General features: G+C 38.3%; 1 protein-coding gene and 1 long non-coding RNA gene across 4 annotated transcripts in view; one reads left to right on the top strand and one right to left on the bottom strand.

Annotated features, from left to right (window-relative positions):
- Positions 1-25,989, top strand: part of HIVEP2 (HIVEP zinc finger 2) — a 170,763-nt gene that overhangs the window by 6,827 nt on the left and 137,947 nt on the right. The gene's annotated exons all lie outside the window — the stretch shown is intronic.
- Positions 8,247-12,368, bottom strand: LOC123651342. The gene is made up of 2 exons (XR_006739982.1): positions 11,774-12,368; positions 8,247-9,008 (listed from the first exon to the last, which is right to left on the bottom strand). It is a non-coding gene; the product is annotated as an uncharacterized LOC123651342 (long non-coding RNA).

Raw genomic sequence — 25,989 nt, 5'->3', positions numbered from 1 at the left:
GTACATTGGTTCCCCATCGTGTGAGAAAGTTGGCGCCACTTAAAGTTTTTGAGCAGAGGAGTGGTGCAGTGGTGTGTGTTTAGGAAGATTACAAGCGATATGAGATGGGTATACTGGCATCAAGGAGACAGTTACATTGCTATAATGCCCTAAAGAGAAATAATAAAGGTTGACATTATTGCATGACGATTTGAGTTCTTCTATCCTATAAGCAGACATCTTAAAAATAAATAACAAAAGTGGTAAAAAAATGTTTTGCTAAGCATGGTCAAGTAAGTATAACAGATTGTCCATTTGCAATACATTTTAAGTATAGTACTGAATTATTATTTTAACCTACTATAAAACTTCTTACTCCAGACAATATTTATAAATATTAATAGCAAATTGACCATCAAACACCAGCTTATAAAGATGGTTATTTTTAAGATTATAAGCTATTTGTATTTTTAGGTGTAAATATTTTAAGAAACCCATAGATGATTCATTGCATCCTTCATTAAAATACCACTTTTTGACTTGTGTCCATTTTTACCTAAATCATGACAATACTGGAGAGAGAGTGTAGTGCAATGTAATGAAAAGAAATACTTTTTTTTTTTTAAACTAAGATTTATTTGATTGATTTTCTCTGAAAAAGAAAACTGTATATCAGGGAAGCTCTTCTTATTTGCACTGTGGCAGATTCATTTGATTTCAAAAGCCCAATAAAAAGGTGGGACTTTTGAAACCAGGCAGTAGGTAAATATAGACAGACCCTCATTTGTATTTTGTTAGTGATCTGTAGCATGCATATGTGGGTAGGCATGCACAACCGCATACCCACATATACTAATCTTAGAAAATCGTATGTGTTCTGTGAGAAAGAACATTTTGATACTTGAAATATAGCCTGCATTCGCATCCTGATAGTGCAGAACGTATTTATTTCAAAATTAGGTCTAACTCCATATAAAGAAGATTATAGGAAAGGTAGTTTAAATTGTAAGTAGCTTTGCTCACTGAAATGCTAGATTCATTTGAAACAGTGTTTTATTTCTTTTGGAAACCAGACAACTCATTTAATAGTGTACATATGAAACACTAATTTAGCTTGTTAATTGGATGCAATTAAACTGAGGTTATTTTATACTGCTTAATTGTCTGAAAATTACATGCATTGCCACGCCTGTGCAATGTGAGGCAAAAACTGGGGATAGAGTGGGAGTTGGGGTGGAGAGACATAAGGACTAGTGTGTCTTTGCATTGAGCTTTCTGTAAAAACTTGGAAGCATGTCTTTTAAACACTCTGGACTTCATTTGGAAATGGAAAAGATTGGAACAGATGGCCTCGAAAGCCTCTCCCAACTCATATTCTATCAGTTTATAAATTCTACTTTGTAGTTCTGGAGAATGCAGTGTCATTATATTCAGTAATTATGGTATTACAAGGATGAACTAAACACTTTAAAAAAATCAGCACAGTGCCAATTTAGCAAACCCGTTAGAGGGAAGGGAATGTAGGCTTAAGGAACACTTACTCTGTGCCAGGTGTCATAGCAGGAACTCTCAATAACAACCCCCCAAAATATTTGGCATTATTATTTTCATGATTTTTTGCGGGGATACTCTGATAGTCCATAATGAATCAGAACTAGAACTCAGGACTATTTGGCACCCAAATCATTTGGTCTGTCCACCATGCCATGCAGCTTAAGCAATTGCTAGGCATCAAGATTGTATTGTTAACCATTTCCATCACTTTGCACAGTATTTTCCCTCACTAGTTGATGCACATCTGCTAGTGACATATACAGGCAACCTCGGGCTAAGAGCCTAGATTTGAAATCAGACAGAACAGGGTGAATTCCAACTCTACCATCAGCTGGGGGAATTTAGAAAAGTCACTTAGCTGCTGGAGATTACACAGTGAGGATTTGCAAATGTGTGTGCAAATCTTAATGAGCACATGGTATAGGTATACTACCTGATAGATGTGATTATTATTAAGAAGGGATTAGGCCAAAAGAAAAACCCAAAAGAATGCAAATTGTCATACACATTTTCAAATGGCCTTTTAATCTATTGATTTAAATGATGTCAGAATGCACATTTTTTCAACATTTAACAAATGGAAATATCTGTTAAAGTTTGGGGTATTACTTATTGAGCTCAACCAGTGCTATAATAGTGAAGTGAACTATATTCTCTGATTCTCTGGGATTCATTCTTCTGGAGATTTTGGTCTAAAAAATAGTCTTTGGGGCCTGAATTACCCAACTTGAACGATGTCAATCGCAAGAGCAGGATAACCAGTGTCTCCTTGTGGGACCTTGGGTGTGCTTAGGAGACACAACTGGGGCATTCATGGGACTGCTGATTAAATTTTTTTTTTTTTTTTTTTTTTTTTTTTTTTTACTAACTAAACCAAGATTTATTAAGCACCTGTTCTAGAAAGGTGCTATTCTAGACACTAGAGGCTTATCAGTGAACAAAATAGCAAAAACAAACACACACACACACACACACACACACACACACACACACACACAAACTGGTCCCTCATGGCATTTATAATACATTCTGTTGGACTAACTTTTTAGGACAAATTCTGTCTTTGTACTACTTTCCAGTGTTTTTAAGAATCTACTTTTATTTTGGGTCTCTCAAGCCAGATAGCAGTTGAAGAAGCACTGCAAGACTTATTAAATCACTGATGAAAATATTTCGCTTCGCTTGTTAGATCTGTGTATTTTCCTAGTAAGGTAGTTTTCCAAGAGGTACTGTTTTTACAGATTTCAATATCATAGCATAGTTTTGTTATTATTATTATTATTATTTTTTTAAACTCCCTTATGGTTCAGGATTATGGATTTTCACAACCTGTAGAATCAGGTCCTGATTATTGTTGTATAGGGGAGAAAAAATGCTTTACAAAGGATGCATTCTATTGTAAAACAAATTTATAAGCTTGTTAATGTGAGGTGCTTGCCACCACTTATATTGGAGTGTATATTTTTAATCTTATTGAATGAATTTTTCTTTCTTTTTTTTTTTACTGATAATTTTTGTTCTAAAATTTCTACTGGATTCACACACATGCAGGCAATGTGATGGTACGCAGTAGGCATGTGAGAGACATTTGGTGAATGTTTAAAGTCATAATTCTCAAGCAGCCTAATAGTGTGGCAAGAAAAATTTGACTCACTGTAAGATGGGAGGGGTGGTCATCAGAACCTGGTGAGGGAAGAAGTCTCATCTTCCCTCCTATAGCTATAGTCCACCAGTCTGCTCACTATGAGTTTCTTTAGCTTTTTAAGAAGTTGTCCAAGAAACAACTGCCATACTCACCCACCCAGCAGTCAGAAACACTCTTGACAGCCATAGTCAAGGTCACCCTGGGCTCTGCACTTCCCCTTGAATTTTCTAACATGTGAACAGATGGGGCCATCCTGAGGTAATTTTCCCTTGCAATTGGGCAGGGAAGTCTGTAGTTGAACTGGGATTCTTCCATGGGGGACAGTCTTCTCTGGCTGTATTTTGTTCAGGGTGCTCTGAGAAGGAAAGGTGTGGGAAGGGGTCACTGGGGTTGAGGAGGAGCTGTTTCTTGTTGGTCCTGCTTGGATAAATTCGGCGGAAAAAGAGAGTGCATTCCTCTCTCCCATTACATATGCTTGTCTGTGAAGGCAAAGAACATTGAAGGAGTGAAGGCTAGGGTGTGAGTCTTTTTCTCTCAGTGAGGAAATCTGTCTTTGCAACTCAGCAGTGCCCTGTGGGACAATGCTGATGGCTGACCCAATACTTTGTGGACAGGTCATGGAAAGTTCAGCTTCTAATTACCCATTTCTTCTTCTCCTGGTGCTTACATTTTGAATAATCTCTATTTCTCTAAGCAAGGGAAGAATCCAGGGTTATAAACACTCAATGTACTTTGTGGTCATTCGGTTTGTTTGGTATGTGTCAAAGTTTGTGTTGGGAGAAATACAGACTTTCGGGAGAAAAGGAGGATTTCAAATGTCTTTTCTGTCCTGGTTGTGAGGATGTGCTCATTAGGGCCCACAGCAGGGCCGCAGAGGGCACCAGACAGCTGACAGCAAACCTTGACCCTGGTAGTTTATTGCTCGCCTCATTATTGATTTTCAAAAGATTCAGGCAAAGTGGCTGTACCTCTGTTATATTTCATTATTTCTTCATCTGTAAAAATGCAGCATTTGTTTATAGCACTGTCCTACCTCCTGGGAACAGAGCAGGGTAACACACAAGGGAATTGGGGTGGCTATTTTTAGGATATGAAGCAACACTAGGTTTTGAGAAGAATTCAGGTGAAAATAAATGTGATACACGGCAATACATTTGTGACAAGGGTGAGTAGACTGTTCTTGTGATAATTGACTGCTATTGATGCAACTTATTACAGGCATATGTAATTGTTTTCAGAAAGATTATGGTCAGCGGCTCCATGGCTTGTAATATCCTCTGATGCATTTACATTTTGTGTAGGTCACTGATGCACATGTGTAACAGCATTTCCAGATATTTATACCCATATTCAAACAAAAGAAAAGGAATCCAGAAACATTTGTTTTTGAATTTGTCATGTTTACTTGTACAATGACCTCAGAATATTTGTGAAGGACTTGATGCCCAGATTTAATCAAATGTAGCTTTTTAAAAGGGCTAAGTGGCTGAGAGTATTCAAAATGACCTTTTAAAACAAATCACCTGGCAGTATGGAATATAGCAGATAATTGGATGCTAAGTGTGGAGATTAGATTTTCTAATGGGCAAACTCCAAATTTGTTCAGTCATCGGTTGATTATTGGCCATGTTTGGTACCAGTGTGCTAATGTTAAACCTAATGATGTCTGAAAATAGTTATCATGGATAATACTAGCTGATCTGAAAAATTTAACATTTTTACCTAATAATTTCAACAATTTATAGTGGAAGAAAAGTATCCTGATAATTAGTCTTTCTTTTTTTATATTCTTATGGGGTATATTCTTATGGGGGCAGAAATGAGAATCAAACAGAAGACATTTTGAAATTAATAACAAATTGGCCCTAATTTTGATGTCTGTTATAATTATATTAACCCTTTTTATGGCTGTAAAAGCAAACGATGCCTAATAGTATGCCCAACATTTGTGATCTACTGGAAGGCAATTGGTTTTGGTTTAAATTTCATGAGAAATTTTTACAATAGACAGTGTAAATCAAACTACTGTTTTTATGTCTAATGTGTAAGTATTTCTTAAAAAATGAAGTAGGGAGAAGGGAAGGATATAGAAGTGGGATTCTGAGTTCTATGTTGGAAGAAATACAACTTTTAGGAGAAAATGAGGAATATGCAAATGGCCTGCTTCCTTAGTCAATGTAATCTTTCCCAAGTGTTTTTTTTCCAGGTGGGTCAGACCTTGGTTTTGGGCAGTTTGCATCTGCACTATCTGTTTAGCATTTGGGAGAAGTTTTAGTTGTTCCTGTCACTGTGATATATTTAGGATGGTGACTTATTTAGGGCATCTCTTAAAGGGTCTAATTTAAATTATGCTGATTAACTTGCTTAGGTATAGAATCTAACGTATTGATATGTCAAATGGTGACAGGACACTTTCACTGTGATGTCTTTCATAGAATTTCAGGGTTAGATAAAACCATTGGAGGCATCATTTAATCCCTAACCGAGCAAGGAGAAATGAATCACTCAGAACAAATCACCAAGGACTGCTGGCATTCAATCTCTGCTAAAATACCTCTTCCTTTCTTAGGGAGGCCTGTTGCTCTCTCTCTCTTTAAAAAAAAAAATATATTTTATTGATTTTGTACAGAGAGGAAGGGAGAGAGATAGAGAGAAACACCGATGAGAGAGAGTTACCGATCAGCTGCCTCTTGCATACACCCTACTGGGGATATGCCCGCAACCAAGGTAGATGACCTTGACTGGAATCGAACCCGGGACCCTTCAGTCCCCAAACGGACGCTCTATCCATTGAGCCAAACCGGTTTCGGCCCTGTTGCTCTCTTAGATGCTTCAGTTTATCAGCAGTTGACCCTCTGCAGCTATCCAGAACTAGTTTACTCATTGACTTGCATGACAAGCTTGCGATTGTGTTCACCCAAAGTATTCTTTTATCCAGACTAAATATTACTGGTTCCTTCAAAAAGATCTTTTATAATGTAGTTTTCATTTTCATTTTATTAATTTCTTCAGGGATCAGGCTGTTCATGTCTGAAAATGTACTCCAGGCTATGTTTGTTATGAGTCCCGAAAAAATAAATTGCTTGTCTCCAGTTACTCTTCAGAATGTAGCCTCTTGCCAACTGGTTTAGAAACATTTTATGGAAAAGACTTACTAGACATGCTTTCTAAGACTTTTACAACTGAAACAGAGTTGGAATGTATACTCCCGTAATAAAAATCTATTTTCATAAATGTAATTATTGAGGTTCTGGCATGTGTAAGGTACATGGGAATATAAAACACAGTAGAGATAGAAATAGAATGTAAGATGCAAAGAAGAGTGCTTCACTGTTTTCATCATCAAAACTTTATAATCTATTATGTTACGGGAAATAACTTTGCTAAGGGAGCTATAATTAAAAGAAGCAGTTTAACTACTACACGAGAGGCATATATGAAATGTTAAGGTATAAAATCACCCCTGGTCCATGAGATCCCAAGAGGTTTCATGGGAGAAAGGGATGCTTCAGATAGGCCTTAATTTTGACGGGCACCAATGTGGGCAAGTATCAAGAGTGTTTTCAGAGGAGCATCTGACTTAAGGGCAGCATAAGATGCATATCAAGTGAATACTGGTAAAAAGTTAGAATGTTTGGAATATGTTGGGTAAAGCCTGTATTGCAGTTTAAAGAGTTTGTACCTAAAATAAGAATGAATGGTGGGCACATGTACTGTAACACGTTGAAAATTTGGTTCCTGATTTTGGTAGTTCCATAACTTTACAAACATAGTTAAATGAAATAAAATATATGTGAAAATATCCATGCAGAAATTCTATTTCATTTATAAAGAGTATGAATTATGTGTTTTGCATTTAAGACATATTGTCTTTGAATTAGATATCATTATTACTTTCTTTGTCCCAGAAACCCAACAAGTGTTTCAAGGACATTTACTAATCATAACTGTCAAGTAAATACTTTGCTGATAGACATGTTGTTATATTATATTCACACCTGTGTAAGTTATTAATACCTTTTCTATTTACTACTCTTTGGCCATATAAATGACATGCCATACTGACACCTAGGTTATCTCAAATGGTTGCCATTTTAGTATAAAATAAATTGACCTTTTCTTCAATTTATAGTAATTAAAAAGGGAGACACAGCCCTGGACTCTTTGGCTTAGCTAGTTGAGCATCATCCTGTGCACTGAAAGATCGCAGATTCAATTCCTGGTCAGGGCACATATTCGCTTGTGGGTTTGATCCCAAGTGGAGCATGTGTGGAAGGTAACCAATTGATGTTTCTCTCTCATATCAATATTTCTTCTCTCTCTCTCTGTCTCTCTCTCTCTCTTCCTCAAATCAATAAAAACATATTTTAAAAAAATGGAGATATAGAATGTTGGGAAATACTTCTAAGTAGGTGTGTTACTTATAATATTGTCACCTATAAAGTACCTTACATATACAATGAGTTTTATTGCATGTTAATAATAATTTTGAAAAATAGTCTTACTTTGGGTTGACTATCTTTATTAACTATGAAAAAACTCTCTTCTTCTAATTTATCTACATAGATTGCTTATTAATCCACATAATGAATAGTAGAGATGGTGAATACCTAAATGGACAACTATTTCATAGTACAAGTGGATTTATGTGGAGAAGCAGTCAATACATTAGACCACATGTGTCAAACACAAGGCCCGCGGGCCAAATCCGTCCCGCCAGGCCTTGCAATGTGGCCCGCACCGTGCTGTCATCACTGCACTCCGCTGCGTTTCCATCACAATGACAGTTTATGACTGTTCATTCGGCCAGCGATTTAGGCTGGATTTTAGATTTTGGCCCCTTCTCTGATTGAGTTTGACACCCCTACATTAGACAATAGCAGTGTTAATTATTGTATGTTGCCAAAACAAAAGTGAGTACTTTGATTTTGGAACCTTTAATCACTGTGAAAAGTAACTTATTTTAGATTTAGTCATTCTTTTAGTTTCTGGAGAAGTACACAGAACTTTGTGAGGGACTAGGAGACAATAGAAAAGAGTTTGTTGTAATAAAACAACATAGAGTTCATTAATTTTTAATTATAATTTAATGCATGTGGGAACACTGATGTTTCAATAACAGTTGATTATAGGCCATCTGAGCATTTTACTATTATTTAGACTTTATTGAAGGTCTATTCTGAAATATTAAATATAGATGGAGGGAGTGTGTTCTGAAACACTTGAGTACTATTTATATATTTCCATTTGAAGAACATACTGGCTTTTACCAAGAGCCTGAAAGGTATGAGGTAATGATACCTCTTCTTGTTATCATCTAGAGGAGGGAATGGACAGTGTTTGAATGTCCTGTAGGTCTGAGGACTGTCTTAGGGACAGGTGCTGTACTTTGTATAGTTATCCAGTTTTGAAGGGATCAAGGCAGTAGTAATTTGTGCTAAGGGCCCTTTAATAAAGAGAAGGCTGTCTTTTTTGAGGGCAGTTTGTAAGAAAAAAAAATCATGGGATTTGAAAATGCTGAAGGGTCTTACTGAATCCTGAGGTTGTGAAGCATGTAGGTAGGTGGGTTTTTCATAAAAGGTTTCTTCATTCATCTGTGTGCTTGTGTGTCTGTATAATGCACTTCTGTCTTAGTTCCTGCATGTTCCTGTTCACTCAGTGAGCCATAATCTTCATCTGCTGCCTACAGTTAACTTCGAGCTGGGCTCTGCTTTCGGAGAGAACTGGCTTCACAGAAACACTGTGGTCCTGCAGTGTGTAATGGAAATAGAACCGAGGCAAGAAGAGCATCCCGATGGTTTGGTCATTGCATTTCTTGGGAGCCAGTTTTCTGGAAAAACAGCAAATGATTGATGAATGCTCATTTGAGAAGAATACTCAATATTGGATATTTGAGAGAAGAATAAGAACTTAGTATGCCCTTCTGAATATGTTTAGCGATTGCAGCTTATAAGAGCAGTCAGCCTCTCACAGACAAGTGATATCAAAGACTGTTCAGCATCCAAGAACATGTGGAGGCTCGGTGGTAGAGAGCCTGGATCTCAGAAACATGGAGACCCAAATCATTACTGCCGCAATCCGCTACTCTCATGTCATAACTACACATGTAAATGAAACCAATCCTGAATTAAATAATAAGTTTTTAAAGAATTAACCTGGGAAATGTCAAGTCTCAATCCTTTTCCATTGAATGAAATGAGTATATTTTCCTGGGTTGTAATTGTGTACTCTCATAATATTCTTGAAAGCATAAAATTAGAATATTTAAAAAAAAATTTCCTGGCAGTTTCTAAAGAGAAAGTGTAAAATATGCATTACCTTACAAAGCATCCTTTTATCCTCACAGTTTATTTGTTCTCTTTTGTGAAATAAAAGAGATGCATTTGAAAATAGCACCAGGAACATGAGGAGTTCATAGTTTATTATTATGGTTTATATTTTCAATTATGTATTTATTCACAAGTTGATTTATTTCATTGCTATTGTACTGGTGTTTATATCTCAGTCTGTACTAAATTTATGGTAATACTGATTTCATTTAGTTTGAAATTATGATTACAAAATAGGATAATAGTCATCCCTCTTTTGTCCTTTCCAAGTGCCATCACTAGCAATTAAGTATAAACCAGAGAACATGAACTTGGAATAAAACCTACAGTGAGTTTAGACAGAATTTGGGCAGTCACTTGCAGTGACTGATGATGTAAAGGAGTAGGTCTAAGTATGTTCTAATAAAAAACTCAGGAATCACTGCAAAGATTTAATGGATACATTGATGACTGATCTGAGGGGGAAAAAAGACACTGAAAAATGTTGGTATGAGATCGTGCTGAAGACACAACCTCTGCAGTGTTTCCCAGGATTTGGACACATAGGTATCACTTTTACATTCAAGAATCCTTTGATAGCAGTTTGAGAAGCTCACGGAAGTTGTTTAACAATTGTTGTATTCAAAGTAGATAAGTAAAGCAGTTGGGTGTGATTTTTTTGTAGGCCCCTCCCAGCACTCACAGGCAGAGACACTGGCTCCTAAGCCAGCCCAGAGCATCCTAGGAAGTACAGAGGGCTTGGTTTTAGTTTGGAGTTTGTGGAGTATGGAAAGGGAAGGGTGTGGCATTCCTTTACAGCAAGATTTAAAGGAGCCCTTCTAAGATCCATGCATCTATGCTAGCCGTGTGTTCTGAGCCAATTTCTTGATAAAATGGGGATAGGAAAATATGTAAAACAAATGGTAAACAATAATAAAACTATGCAGGTTTAAGATATTGTGTGATAAAATACTCAACTGTTTTATTCAGATGTTTAGAAAATAAGACTACAGAAAAAAGTACTCAGGGGCTTTGGATCACTTAAGTGGAAGTCCTTACATAGTAAATGATTATATAGGACAACTAACATATATTAAATTGTAATATCTTTTATGTACATTAAAATATATATTTTTCAATAATTTTTAAAAAAGTAACTTCTTTATCAGGGAGGGATAGACCCAGATGATGAACTTCATGAAAGCATCAAGATGACTATTTCTTTGTCAATTCTTAGGATTCATCATTTATTTGTAAATCTGTAGGTTATCATGCAGTACATATTGTAAATACCATGATACTTAAAACTCCCTAAACATTTATTTTTAAAATAGAATTTATTTTTTTAGGGCAGTTTTAGGTTCACAGCAAAACTAAGTGAAACAGAGATTTCCCATGTCCTCCCCCCTCATTATCCCCCAATTTCAAAATTTTGTACCAAAGTGATACATCTGTTACAACTGATGAGCCTACATTGACATACCCTTACCACCCAGAGTCTGTGGTTTCCATTTTGTGAAACTCTAAATATTTTAATTCCATGTAATGATGTGAAACATTGTTTAGTGCACATGTTAGAGATGTTGGCACAATATAACATCTGTAACATTGATTCACCTTGAGAAAAACAGGATCTATAATTTGTTTTTTAATTGACAAGGTCATTTTCACATTATGTTTTTAATCTAAAAATGGTTATACAATACCTTATGGTCTTATTTTTAACCCTTCTAAACCTTAAAACCACTGCTTCTCTAGAGTTACATATGGTTATAATCTGGTTTATGGTTTGAAACTAAAGGGAAGGCTGGGAATTTAGGATAAAGGAAATTTTTAACAATCCCCATTATTTTTATAAGAGTGGGTAATTTCCATTTTAAAACATCCTGGCCAAAAGTTTTGTGTGCTGTTTAAAATGAGTAAGTACAAGATTGAAAGATTTTTAAGAGACTTTTCTTTTATATTAGACATTTGAGATATGATCTACTAAGGCCTTCCTAAGTAAAAGGACATTCCATGTTGTGTAATGGGTGTTTGAATAATGAAAACATGCTTTAGAGATGTGTAAGGTGTCTTCTTGCCTTTGACCTCCGGGAAGCTATGCAGCACAGATACCTTTTTCCTCTTCCTCTGACAGTTCTAAGAGGAATCCACAATGGGAGACAGAAATCAGAGACACACAATTGCAACAACACTGACAAGATTTCACTTTTGATTATTAAAAAAACAAAACAAAAACAAACAAAAAAAAAAAACCTGGTGGTGGTGGGGGGGGAAAGGCACCTACGTTAAAAATGAAGCAAAGAATCTTACACAAGGAAAGTGCTGCCTTCAAACACCTTGAAACACACACACGCCTTGGCCTTCACCCTGGGAAAAACACAGAAGGAGAGGCCAGCCCACAGCAGTGGCCCGGCTGGTTCATTGGGAGAAAGAGCGGCTGCTCAGGGGCTCCGCTGCGCCCAGCGCCGGGCCGGGCTGTGCGGGCACCAGGCTCGGGGACCGGTGCCAGGAGCCGGAGCCCCGACCGCCCTGCCCTCGCCCCTCTGCGCTGGGCCCGCCCTGGAAGGGCCTGAACTTTGGCCCTTGTCCGCTGACACCCTAGGGAGTTTGAATGCAATGACGTCTCCGCCTGGTTCAGCTGCACAACAGGAAATGCTCCCGCCTCCCCCTCCTGCTCGGAGAAAGTGGGGCTGCTTCTCTGGCGGCTGCCTTGGCGCTGGCCTAGACCTAGTTTCAGGGCCGAAGCCTGGGCTGCTCCCTCGGGGTCGGGTCGGCGGGGCCCGGAGCCCTGGGCGGGGACGCCGAGGAGGATGCGCTGTCTTTGCAATGGCTGGCTCTCCCCGGCGTGCCAGGGGACGCCTCTGTGCTTAACAGACAGACAGGAATGCCAGGCGATCACTGGCCTTGGGGAGACCACAGCGCTTGCATAATAGAGAGAACACCCGGTCAGGTGGGCCAAAAGCATTGGCAGGCTCCCCGAAATCGAGCGAATAAGTGCTGAATAATGCTGACTGCAGAGGCCTGAGCAGGCTTTTAGTCACCTTGATAGAATGTACAGTCTCTCTCTCCACAAAGCCCTGCCGGGAAACCTCTTGTTTCACTCTCCTTCCAACTGTCACCTTCTACTTTGCTGTGGAAACAAAGATGTGCCTGTTGAGCGCGAAGCACAGGCATCGCGCTGGGAGACACTTGGGGACAGTCATGGCATGGACAGTGTTGTAGTATTTGTGATCGAATCGTTATGATTTGGGTAGTGAATCTAGTTTTTAGAAATGCTAATGGTCTTGTAAATTTTAGAACAGTGCTGTGGTCCTTGCCTTTGGATGTACTACCGGTATCCTCAAATTATAGATGGATTTTTACTATTTTTTGTTTTGTTTTGTTTTTTACATTTTTAGGTTTTAGCTAGAGAGAAGCTTAGGAAATTGAAGCCAAACAAGTAAATCCAGTCTTTTGAATAGATAGGTGTTTGCATTTGCATTCGTGATCTTTCAAGTTACATTTTGAAATGTTTAGAACTAGTGGCCTATAATTTAGTAACCTGGATCTTGGGTGTTTTATATACTCGTGAGGATGATGCAGAAGGGTAGCATCAGCTGGGCAGTCATCCCTTGTGAAAAGGTCTCTGGTTGGCTTATGAATAGGCTTTGTAATGGTCCATTGTTCTTTTGGTCACACAGCTGAAATGCCAAAGTTCACTGGGAGGTCTGCTAAGGTTTCTTATATCAAAGGCTTGACAGAGAGAGGATTTCATAGATTAAAATATTGTCCAGTGGCTCATAATAAACCTAGAAACTATTCTAAGTTGGAACATACACTGTTTACATGTTTAAGTTCAACTGAGCCATCAAGCTGATCACTGACCGATGCTTTTGTAATCGTGGCCTAAATGTTTTCCTTTAAAATCATTCCCCCAGGATCATTAGATGTGTATGTAGTACAATGCCATTTCCCCAGGGACACTTTCAGCTGATTTAGGCAATAAAGAAATTGAAGATTACTTGAGTTGCATTGAGAAGAAGAGCTATGGATTTAAACTTATGTCTCTTTTAGATTGCTTTTACCTTTGACAGAATTTGAAACAAAGATCCTCTCTTTCCACCATCCGGGCCTCACTCAGGTTGCTTTGGTAGCACTCTTACTTGGTTATGAAGGGCACAGAAATATTTGTACCTGTATTATCAGTGGACCACTAAAGGAATTAAAGTTAGACCTTGAGGACAGAGAGGAAGCTGTAGCTCTTTGGTGCTATGCCACAGAGAGCAGACTCCATTAGAGCAGCCTCCGCAGGTTCATGGATTCAAGGGGCACACGGGGTGGTGCAAGTGAAAATGTTTTGTAAAATTGGAAAGCACTATGCTAATGCAGACAAGTTTTCGGTATGATTCTCTTGATCCTTCTCTCCTCCTACAGTAAAATTAGACAGAATGCATATCTGAAGCAACAAGGAAAACTCTTAAAGTGGATGTTAGTTTCATTCTTTGTGGCCACATTATAGTTGGGTCCCCTGCCCCATGTTTATTTGCTGTATAATAAGACTTAACCACTTTTCAACCCAGCTTGGCCATGTATAGCCCTGGTATTATGAGAGTATTTATTTAGCAGTATTAATATAAGGATCAATTACTCCAGATCAGTATTAGCAGTAATCCTTAGTTTTTGTGCAGCATCTTGTTGGAGGTGGCTAAGTAGGATCTTTAGAAACATTAATTAAATCTCATAACAACCAGGTAGCATGCTGTTCTATGAAAACCACTATGTGGCGAGTTTTTATGGACTATACTTAGAATTTAAAAGTTTATAACATCAACCCAGACCCAACACCTCATTTGCAATTATGGTCCAAACATGTAATTTGATTAATATGTGAGTTACAGATGTATCTACTTTTGGGGATATATTCTATTGTGTGTGTGTGTGTGTGTGTGTGTGTATTACAGAAGCATCTTGTGCCTTTGTAGTGACCAAAACTAGAGTTCTGATTAGGATGAATAGAAAAATAGCTTCTACTCAGCTAAGATGTTTGTGCTTCTTGAAGGAAAATCCTAGAATAAATACAATTCTCTGTTATATCTTGCAATCATAATTGTAAATACTTAAGTAAGTATTTTAAAGGAATTGATTGTGTACTGTCTGTCTTTTCCAGTGAATCTCACAAGCTGGGGGAGATTATGTCTTGTCCTCACTGAGTCCCCAGTGCCTAGAACAGTGCTCCACGTGGAGCAGAGGTGCAGATGCTGGTGCGGATGGAGAAATTAAAAGGCGACGCCACTGTCTCTTATATTTCAGATGATATTTCTTTTGCCTCGACTATTGCTTCAGAATCCTCTGAATGGCTTGAATTCAGCAAATATAAGACATTATTTGATTTTTTAAAAATGAGATATAGACATATACACTGAGTGGCCAGATTGTTATGATCTCTGAATGCATAATAATCTGGCCACTCAGTGTGTGTGTGTGTGTGTGTGTGTGTGTGTGTGTGTGTGTGTGTATGTGTATATATATATATATATATATATATTAGAAGCAAAGTGCATGAATTCATGCATGGGTGGGGTCTGGCCAGCCTGGCCAGGAGGAGGGGACATGGGTGGTTGGCTGGCCTGCCTGCTGGCTGAACTCTTGGTAGAGGGGACAATTTGCATATTAGCCTTCTGTTATATAGGATGTACATTGAGTGGCCAGATTATTATACGTTCAGAGATCATAATAATCTGGCCACTCAATGTAGTAGGTGCACAATAGGCACTTAGTACATTGAAAAATAGTCAAAGAATCATGATAGTAGCAATATTGCCATCCTGGGTGCTTTATTTACTATTATAATAATTTGCAACCTTTTTTTTTTCATCTAAGGAGAGTCATTTAAAAAAAAAGCTTATTGATTTATAAAAGAAGATAAAAATGCCGTTGAATTTGAACCTTTTCTTTTCTAGCACTTAACCTTAAGATTCTACATAGCAATTTGAGATCCAAAGGTTCTTTGAATTCTTAAACACAATTTATATTTTATCATTGATTGCCTTACAGGATCTTTGATGCTACATTTGTGCCTTTCTGGATATTGGGATTGTGGATTAAAAGACACCTCTGTACTTTCAGTGCCTAGGATGGTGTCCTCAGGAATTTAGAGGCTCAATAGGGCCAGCTTCCTGGGTGGGCAGTCATGTGATCTGTTCAGAAGCACCTCAAACTTTGTTTAATGTCCTGCTGTCTTGAAGTTCTTAATTTTGGACAAGGGGAATCTGTATTTTTGTTTTGTACTGGGCTCTGCAAATTTTGTAGCTGATCTTGTTGCTCAGTAAATATTTGTGGCAAAATTAGTGACAACTATAGAACTTAGAAACTTAGATTTTATTTCTGAAAATATTGGTTTGATCATGGGCCTTAGTTTCTTTGTTTCTCTTAGGTATGACAAAATGAAATATAGTTGGTTTGGGTTTAATGGAGGTGCTATTAGAATGTGGAAGACTGAAGCTAATATAATGGGAAATGTAGAGTTCAGGGCATGACAAGGAATTGGGTTTCAGAGCTGGGCAGCCTGAGTTCTGAGTTTGAATGTTGTCTCTCCCCAATCCCTCACCCCCTCCGCCACTCACTTCCCAGTGTGTTAATAATTACGTTATCTCCATTCATAAATCTGATTTTTTTAAAAAATGTTCTTCCTCTGGGTGGGTAGGTTCCTTTTATTTTTCTAAAGGAAGTTTATTGCCTTATTATTTTAAGCAACAATCCAGCTTCTAAATTCTTGAAGCTTTAAGGTATATTTGGGGATTTGTTTCCTGGTAGTTACATGGGCTCACCTTCAGGTGTGGGTCCTGGCGTCAATTCACGGGGGTGTCAGAATGGTGCAGGAATGGCCTGCCGCTGGGATGTCCCTGGGAAAGCCTGACCAGTGGACCAAGGCCAGCTCTGAGTGCCCTGACCTTTGGGAGCCAGCACTTAGGAGATACCAAGATAACCAAATGACAAATAAGTAGAAGAATATGTCAATAGGGACATTATTCCTATGTTTGTGACTTTCTTTTTAGCTGTAACTCTTTGACTTTCTGTAGCAGTTATGCAAAATGGGACTATCGTCTTATCTTGGGAGAGGAAATGAATATGAAAGAAAATCTTTGCTGGGCTTACAGAAAGATTGAACTACTGTGTCTTTGCAATGAACAGAATTACTTTTCATGATGAAACTCATGTTCTACCATAGAAATACTTTTCAAAACTTTATGTCTAAGGACATAAAATGTACTTAAGCTCTGTCTTTTTACCTACAGTAAAGACTATGCAGAGTGTCTGACTTCTATAGTTACATCTGGTGAACAGCTATTTCTTTGAGATATTCTTGCCTCTGTTGAGGACCAGGATTCTTTTGCTATTTAACATTAGTGATGGATGTGGAGTTGGCATATATTTATTTACAGTTTACTAATATTACTTGAGAATAGTCACACGTCACACTATTGTGAAAGGAACAGAGTGAGAGCCATGTCAGGGTATCCTTTTTATAAAAAACTAAATGTACTTATAATTATCAGCATTTAAAAATGCCATTTATCATTCTTGCATAGATAAGGAATACTGCATTTTATTTCCTAAAGCTTAGTAGGTTTGAACATGGAATTTATTTGTAGAAGGCAAATAAGAAAATATTCATACAAGGAGGTCTTTGAGTAAATAACGATAAACTTCTCTACTCTGGTATGATATGTGTTTCCTTAAGAGCAATGCAATTCTGGACAGAAGGCCTCTATGTGAGAAGAAGATTGCTGTGGACCTTGGAATCTGTAGAATGTTCCTGATTTGAGCTGCAGCTGGTCAAGCACAGTCCTGACCTGAACAATGAGAATCTAGTAGGATTCATTTTTTTTTTTCAATGCACAATTATGAATCCATATAAAAATATAAAGCTCTGACACCACTAAAAAGCAAACAAACCACTGTTATCAGAAAGAGGGCAAAGGGTGTTTTATACAAAAGGCATGTAGTATTGTTTTCTAATTTTCCTTTTACTTACTTCATTAAGATCTTGTCTCAAAAAAAAAAAAGAAAAAAAAAGAAAAAGAAAAAAGAATTACCTCAAAGATCTTTGTAATTTTTGAGGGTTGTTTTTGCTTGTGTTTTTATAGGCCTAAAGTGGAAACACATTGACAACATCCTGGGATTAAAAAAGCCAGTAAGAGCGAATGAAAATGTCATTATACTAGTTAGAGTTATGGTATAGGTGAGTGACTAGGAACTAACAAAGACATTTAAATTGAGCAGAAAACTATGCTTTAAAAATAAAACAATCTAAATTGTGTTACTTAGAACTAAAGTAATATGTAGGGAATTAGGTGCTATGAAGAAACATATGACTGTGTTAACTACAGATATTAATATATTTAAAAAAATCATGGTGGAATGATTTAATCTGAGACACCAAGCTCTCTCAGTTAGATTGTTTCTATGCCAGCATCATTTCCTAAATTATTGGTACCTGGTGTCAGAGCTTATTTTCACACTGCTTGGTCATGGGAAAATACATTTATATAAGTTAAGGCTCTTTCACTCATTTATTTCACCTGGTATTTATATAGTTATATGACTGTTAGTTCTCTAAGATTGAAAGGACAGTATGTTCATTGGTGAACAAGAAGTCGGTATAGAGTGCTCTATTTTTACAGCTGTGCTTCAGGGTATCATGTTCCAAAGAGGTCAGGTGGGCATGACCTCATGGGCATGAATCTTGGGGAGACAATTCTGAAACTGCCACCGGCCTGCAGAGTTGAAAGCCACGGCAGAACCTCCAAATGCTGTATACAGGAGGTGTCTAGTCTATTAATGCTTTAGGACATTTTTCTTAGTAGCATCTAAATTCAGAACTGACTCCTAAGATAAGAGGGCTGGGTAGGGTATGAGGCCCTGGAGGATGTAGTTAGTAGGAAGCAGCATTTGCATTCATGAACACTCTCTGGGTACTGTCACATTTTTAACACTGAGTTTGTTTAATAGAAAATATAAATAGGAAGTAAAGAGGAGCGTGTTGAAGGAAGAAGGTATTGAAAAGGGTAGTAGAGAATGTATGGTACTCTGTTTCATTATAAGACTATTCTTGGTAAAACTAGAGAAAAATAGTATGGTTTTGAGCATGTGTGGGAAGCTACTAGAGAAATAGGATTCATACAGATATGATTATTTATGGTACACTGGTTAACATTACTGTCCTTTGTACAATCATGCCCAAGGTTTGTGGCAGCTGTTGGGTTCACATATCATTGGAAGTTGTTTATAAGATTCTTATTTAGTAAAATAAATTCAGAAATACTAATGTTTTCCCATCATTTAGAAAAGATGTTGCACATCTTGAGGGAGCAGCTTGCTCTAGACCCTGTGATGGATAGAATCATGCTCCCATCAAAGGCATAAAGGAGCACTACTGTGGCTGAGCTCTAAGTGCAAGGGAGGGAACTTCACAGAGTTGGCTGGGTCATTGCATGCAGTCTTTTAAATCTGGTTTAGGATTTGGGTCTTTATCTTAAAATGAGTGCAATAGAAGCCATATAAATTGTTTAAACATGGGGTGAAAGGGTCAGATTTGCATTTTGAATATCCCTCGGTCTGCTGGGGAACAAACTGGAGAGTGCCAAGAGTGGAATGAGAACTTGTCAAGCGATTATTGTGGCCATCCAGGGATTAGATCGCTACACTGGATTAATCCTCTACTGTGGGATGGTGCAGATGGGAATGGAGAAAAGTGGGGAGATTTGAGAGGTTTCTTGGAGGAGAAATATATAGGATTTTATGGGGATTTGGTATAGAGAATGAAGAAGAGGAAATAGCCCAGAATGAATCCTATGTGTGGCCTGTGCACCTGAATGGGCAGAAATGTCACTCATAGGAATGCAATTCACTATAGAAGAGCTTGGCTTAAGGGAGTGGTGACTTTTGTTTTTTGACTCATTGAGATTAAAGTGGTTTTGAATCTGAGTGGAGATGTCAAATAGTTGAACATGTGGTTCTAGACTAGAGAGAGGAGAGACTGGAGACAGAAATTTTGGAGCCATCAGCATATAGGCTCGTAATTGGGGTAAATGAGAGGGTGAAAGGAGATTACATAGTGTGAAAAAAAGAGATGGCTTGGGGCTGACCCTGGAGAAACTGACTCTTAAAGGCCTGAAACAAGTGCATGAGCCCACCACGAAGATAGGAAAGGCTAACTGGAGACAGACAGCAATAAAGAGCCTTAGCATAAAGTGTGGGGTGATGTTCATTTCCTAGGGCTCCTGTGACTAAGTGCCAGAAATTAGGTGGCTGAAAACAGCAGAGATTGATTTTCTCATGGTTCTGGATGTCAGAAGTCTGAAATCAAAGTATCAGCAGGGTTGGTTCTTTCTGAGGGAGTTGAGGAAGAATTCCCTCCATGCCTCTCTCCTGGCTTCTGGGGATGGTCTGCCATCCTTGGCATTCTGTGACTTGTAGATGCATCACTCCGATATTGGCCTCCACCTTCACTTGGTGTTCTGTATGTGTCTCTGTGCCTTCATAGGACAGGCTTCTCGTAACAATACAGGTCATGTTGCACTCATCATAAGTATAACCTCATCTTAACTAATTCTATCTTGGGAGGATGACTCTATTTCCAAATAAGGTTACATTTTGAGGTACTGGGGTTAGGATTTCAACATATCTTTTGGAGGTGGGGTGAGCTAGTGACAGACACAATTCAATGTATAACAAGAGGATACAGGCTGCCGGAACCGGTTTGGCTCAGTGGACAGAGCTTCGGCCTGTGGACTGAAAGGTCCCGGGTTCGATTCCGGTCTAGGGCATGTACCTTGGTTGTGGGCACATCCCCAGTAGGGGGTGTACAAGAGGCAGCTGATCGATGATTCTCTCTCATCGATGTTTCTAACTCTCTATCCCTCTCTCTTCCTCTCTGTAAAAAAATCAATAAAGTATATTAAAAACAAAACAACAACAACAAAAAAAACAGGATACAGGCTGATTGCCTCTTGAAAGGCCTTCCTAGGAGTCAGTGACAACCAAGACTGATCTCATACTTATATTTCAACACAAGGTAGTAATATTCTGTCCAATGAGGTAAAAATAAATTGTGTATGGTAACTGAGATGAATATGAGGGTGGGGATAGAAAAAAGCCCAAAAGGGGCAGGATAAGATAGGAACAAAACTTCTTAGAGGAAATTAAATTTGAATTGAGCCTTAACAGATGGGGTTCAGGATTTAAATTTGTGGGCAGTTGAGGTTGTGAGCAGTTGAGGTAGAGGGAGCATAAGAGGAGAGAATCTGCATAAAGTCTCAATCTGGACAAATGTTCCTAGCTTTTAATAAGTTGGCATCTGTTGCCTGGGCAGTGTGGCTCAGTAGTTGGACGTTGACCTATGAACTAGGATGTCAGAGCCCATGCCCAGGTTTCGGGCTCAGTCCCTAGTGGGGAGTGTGCAGGAAGCAGCCAATCAGTGATTCTCTTTCCTTTTCTCTTTCTGTCTGAAATAAAAAAAAAAAATATTTTTAAAAAGTAGGAAGCTGTTATAATAATTGAGGTTTAAAGAGCCATGTATTTACTGGTTTCCCGTTAGATAAAAGAATAGTAAATACTTTGTGTGTTATGGGGAGCCGTTTGGCACAAATTTGGCTGGGTCTCACATTTAATTGCTTTGGTCAACAGTTATTTATTAGAACTTACTATGTGTTGGGCACAATGCCAAGGACTGGAGATAAATCAAATTTTGGTTACATATTTAACCATTTCTCCCAACTCGTCTGCATTAACCATCATTTTAACAAGAGTTCATGGGTAATAATAAGAGGATTTTGTCTTATGACTATGTGCATCTTCAGAGTCTTGAATTTAATAATAGTAACTAATAAAAATTAAGCATCTTACTCAAGACCAAGCACTGTTCTAAACACTTAAACTACATTAATGAGTTTAATCTTTATCAAAATCCTATGGAGTAGGTTCTACTATATTTTATGGATGGTAAATTGCCATCAAGCAGTGTTTGACCTTATTTGATGTATCTTTAAGAAAGAGCAATAAACCTTTCAAATAATTGAAAGAAGCCATTGATAGTAAGACATAGTCTGCTTTCAGAAATGTTGAAAATTGGAAAATATACATATCTTAGTATTGATGAACAACTTAAAATTTGATGTGTACTTTACCTGTATTGACAGATGAGGCAATGGAGGCAACGAGAAGGTAAATAGCTTGTCTGGGGTTACAGACAGACGTTCAGTGAAGCCAAGATTCTCATCCAGGGGGTTGGTGCCAGAGCCTGAGCACTTAGTCATCCTGCTCCAGTGTCTGTACCAGGACTGAAGAATCTGTAAGCACATCCGCAGTGCCCCAAGTTTGAAAAGGATTTGTTGGGGGAAAGGGTGTGTGCAGGGTGCAATTTACTGGTCAGCATTTGACTGATCCTGAACTTTTTAGGGTAGGTCTTTAGGTTGGCCACTTCTTCTCAATCTAAAGTGTCACAACGTGAAGAAAGGCCATCATGGTGAAGGAGATGGGGGTGAAGGTGAGGATGGGGCAAGAGTGGGTGACTTTTCTTGTGGAAAATGATGTGTCTTCAGCTCTCTTTTAGGTTTCACTTCCTCTGCAGGCCACACCAGCACCCCTTCCATTTCTTATCATGATCTCTCTGATTGTCATCAGTTGTGCTCTCTCACTGTTTTACTTGGTTTCATTTCCTGTGAAGTTACCTTTTCCTCTGATCTAAGGTGGCCCAGTAGGTATCTCCAGCTTCCACAGCTTGTGGGAAAGTGTCCACAAGCTTAGTGAAGGATGGAAAACTGCGTTAAAGTTGGCTAATAAAACACTAAGCAGTGAAGTACAAATGTGATCACTTCTTTACAGTTTACTCCCCCCCACCCCCATTTTCTTAGACACATTCAATGTGTACTGATGATATATGGGGTTTTCCCCCAAATGTTTCTTTTTAAAAAAATCAGATTTTATTTATCTTTTAGATGATTTGAAACTATCCAAATGATAACACGAAGGAAATTTACCTTTTTTTTTAAATTTTTTTAAGTGGCCTAGAAGAAGCTCTGAGATTGAAAGTAGAAGTGCTCATTTGGAATCCAAGGCTTAAGTTTTGGAAGAGGTTGTAATTGCATGAGTAAGAATTGAATTAATACACATTTTATGAAGGCTCCTTTTAAGCTATGCAGTCCACTTCCCATAGGTCTCTGTGAGCACTGGATTGTCACCCTGCACAGTGGTAGGGGCCCATCTCTGTGGGCTGCCTGGTGCCAGTGTCATTGGATACATAGCCAGAACTCTTACGATTTATGCAGCTAATTATTCTTTGGACCCACTTTTTAAATAATTTGATTTTTCTCCTTCTAAAAATGCAGTACAGGCAATATTTCCATTGAAGCAGTAGCCTCTTAGGAATTATTTATGAAACTTTACCATGTTTCAGACTCTTCTTCTTTCTTATTCTCTTTCATATGTACATTTTTATCCTTTGGATGGTCCCATTAGAAAAATATTCTACCTAGTAACCTTTTAGTTAAGAGTATATTCTATATTAGTGGAACTCTTACTGTATTACCTTGTTAGAGTGTTGCGCAAATGAATATGACTCCACTGGTCTTGAGGAGCTAACTGTGGGGGAAATGAGTACACACATTCTTCTCAACCCAGGATGTAGGCAGCCATGGAAAGAGTGGTGAATGGAAGGAGCCAAGGGATTTCTGAAGTGGAAGATATGAATTTCTACTGGAGGGATTGGAAAGGCTTGGTGGAAGGGGCAACAGTTTGATCACTATTGTTAGCTTATGTTTAAGACCAGTTTGTAGCTCTAGCTGGTGTTGCTCAGTGGATAGAGCGTCAACCTACAGACTGAAGGGTCCCAGGTTCATTTCCAGCCAAGGCTACCTGCCTGGGTTGCAGGCTTTATCCCCAGTAGGGGATATGCAGGAGGCAGCCAGTCAATGATTCTCTCTCATCATTGAAGTTTCTATCTCTTTCCCTCTCCCTTCCTCTGTGAAATCAATAAAAATCTATTAAAAAAACACACCAAAATACCCAATTGTAAGTGACAGTTGTGCATCCTGGGATCTGTAGTTGTATTTTCAGAGAGAGTGATGCTCCAGAGCAGTACTGTCCAGTTGAACTCGGCAGCGATGGGAGTGCCCTCTATCTGCCCCTGTAGCCACTAACCACATGTGGTTTTGGAACACTTTCAATGTGGCTGGTGCACCTGAGTTACTACATTTTAAATTTTATTTAATGCTGATTTTAAATTTAAATTTAAGCAGCCATGTGTGGCTATGCTATTGGACAGAAGAGTCAGAGAAAACATATCACTAACCCAGTATGGTGATTTCAGAGGATTATTTTGAATACACATGCAAAAGGCTTTAATTGATTTTTACTTTTCAACATAATTTGCCATAAATGCTAGCACTGGAACTTCCACGATCATACAGAAATGCAGTAACTCTTTATAAAGAAAAAATTAGAATGAGCAGCTAGTTAAATTAGTCATTGACACTCCCTCCATACACACTGTTGTTAATACATATATGCTCATGTGGACGTGTACTCGCATGCACACACATCCACACAACACACACAGTTTTTCTTCCCCCACCCCCCCCTGTCTTCTGGAAAGGGAACAGGGAGAAATATGTTTTTGAATGGCCAGCTGTTATGAAGGACAGATAATGGATTACCTATCTTTCTATATGGGAAGTAGTGTCAAGTTGAGCAAGTAAGAGTCCCTGATGGATGAAAGGGGCCAGTTTGGCCCTGCAATAAGAACTCTGGCAAAGGGTCTGAGATGATTCTGACTTTCCTCATCTACAAACTGGGCATAACAATGACTCCTCTGTCTATTAAGATGACATATGTTTGTAAAAGCTTCTTTTTAGGTGATTTGTTCAAACCAATTCCTCAGTGTCTTTATTATCCTGCATTAGGACATTTCTCTTTTTCTCTGTGTTGACTGTTATACCAAGAGATACGATTACACATATTTCCCCCTTTATCTGAAATATCCGCTGGCAATCTCTGATCTCTTCTGATATCCACACTTGAAAATCTCTTCTTTGAAATTTTGCCCCACACTTGTTTTGGAAGTTCTTCCTTTATGAGTTCCAACAAGACTCTGCTCAGTCCCTGCCTCTGTCCCTCTTAGAATTTATTTGTCCCTTCCAGACTTCCCATACACAGGACTGCCACTGATCAACCATCTGTTCCCCTAAGTGATGTGTGTATGTTTTGAAGACATATTTCATATGTCTGTGTTCTATCTTCCTGATTAGAAAGGAAACTTCCTGTGTTCTGAAGGGACCTTTAGACTTTATTTTTTAAACAAGTTTACCCAGTGCTTTGTAGATGGTGGCACTTAGTAAATGTTGCAGACTGATAGTAAAACAGAGGACTTGGATCTTTAGGTCTCAGACTGGCATCTTTAATCAGCATTCTGGTTATTTAGGTCAGTGGTTTCAAGCTATATATAATGCTCAACAGGCTCCCAAGGTTCTTTAATAAAATTCAAAGTGTTTAGGTTTTATAAATATTACTCACTAGGTCTGAAGTGGGCATAGGAAAAGCTGAGTTATCACATCTGGTCATTCTTATGCAGGTGATTGGAGGACAACTCTTGAGAACTGTGGGCTATACATTATGATACCACCTCTCAGCACTCTGCTTAAAGAAACTTTTCTGGCAGCAAGGACATTTCTTCTGAGCAGCACTGTTGCATTTTTATGATTTTTTTTAAAGAAGAGGATGGGAGAAGGGATGAGATATTTTATGGGTAAAACATTCGTTCAAATTGCCTTCTCCAATGTATGTTTCAGTCAGTAAAATGATTGGAATATCATATCAGAAAGAACTGGATAATTTCACCAAACCACAATGATATAAAGGGCGTATGAAGCCTTTACTCAGAGCTTGTTTGTCCCTATTTTAGGCTCAGTTTTAACAGGCCTGATGATCCAATCTTCTAAAGAAGGTCAGGAGCTGTATATTAGATGGAAAGAGGGTAGTGTCATTGGTAAAGGGTGGCATATTGATTGCAAAAGTAATAGCTGACAGTCTGAAGGGAAAGAAGAAAATAGACAAACCATAAAAGTCAGAAATAAGACCTTTAAATGGTGCAACAAAATGTGAGCCAAATGGGGAAGCTGAAGATTGAAGGGGTAAGTAAATGCATTCATCTCAGTAGCTATAGACAACATCACTGAATTACTCAGTTTACAGTATTTCCAGGGCTTAATGGACTGCTTGTCTTATAGGAGAGACTCCATAGTGTGTGTGTGTGTGTGTGTGTGTGTGTATGTGTGTGTGTGTGTGTGTGTGTGTGTGTGTGACATCTTATCACTTAGCACTCTCTCAAATATATATATATTTGGTATGGTAATCTATGTTCATGATAATAACCCTAGCATTTCATAGATCATAATGGTTTCCTTATTAAAATAAGTAATTTAGCATGCATATTAATTAAGAAAATGCATATTAAGAAATACCAAG

This window comes from Pipistrellus kuhlii, unplaced genomic scaffold, assembly GCF_014108245.1.
Source record: "Pipistrellus kuhlii isolate mPipKuh1 unplaced genomic scaffold, mPipKuh1.p scaffold_m20_p_5, whole genome shotgun sequence".
NCBI classification, from domain to species: domain Eukaryota; kingdom Metazoa; phylum Chordata; class Mammalia; order Chiroptera; family Vespertilionidae; genus Pipistrellus; species Pipistrellus kuhlii.
The sequence above is the reverse complement of the archived record's forward strand: the minus strand, read 5'-3'. Positions and strand labels throughout refer to the sequence as shown.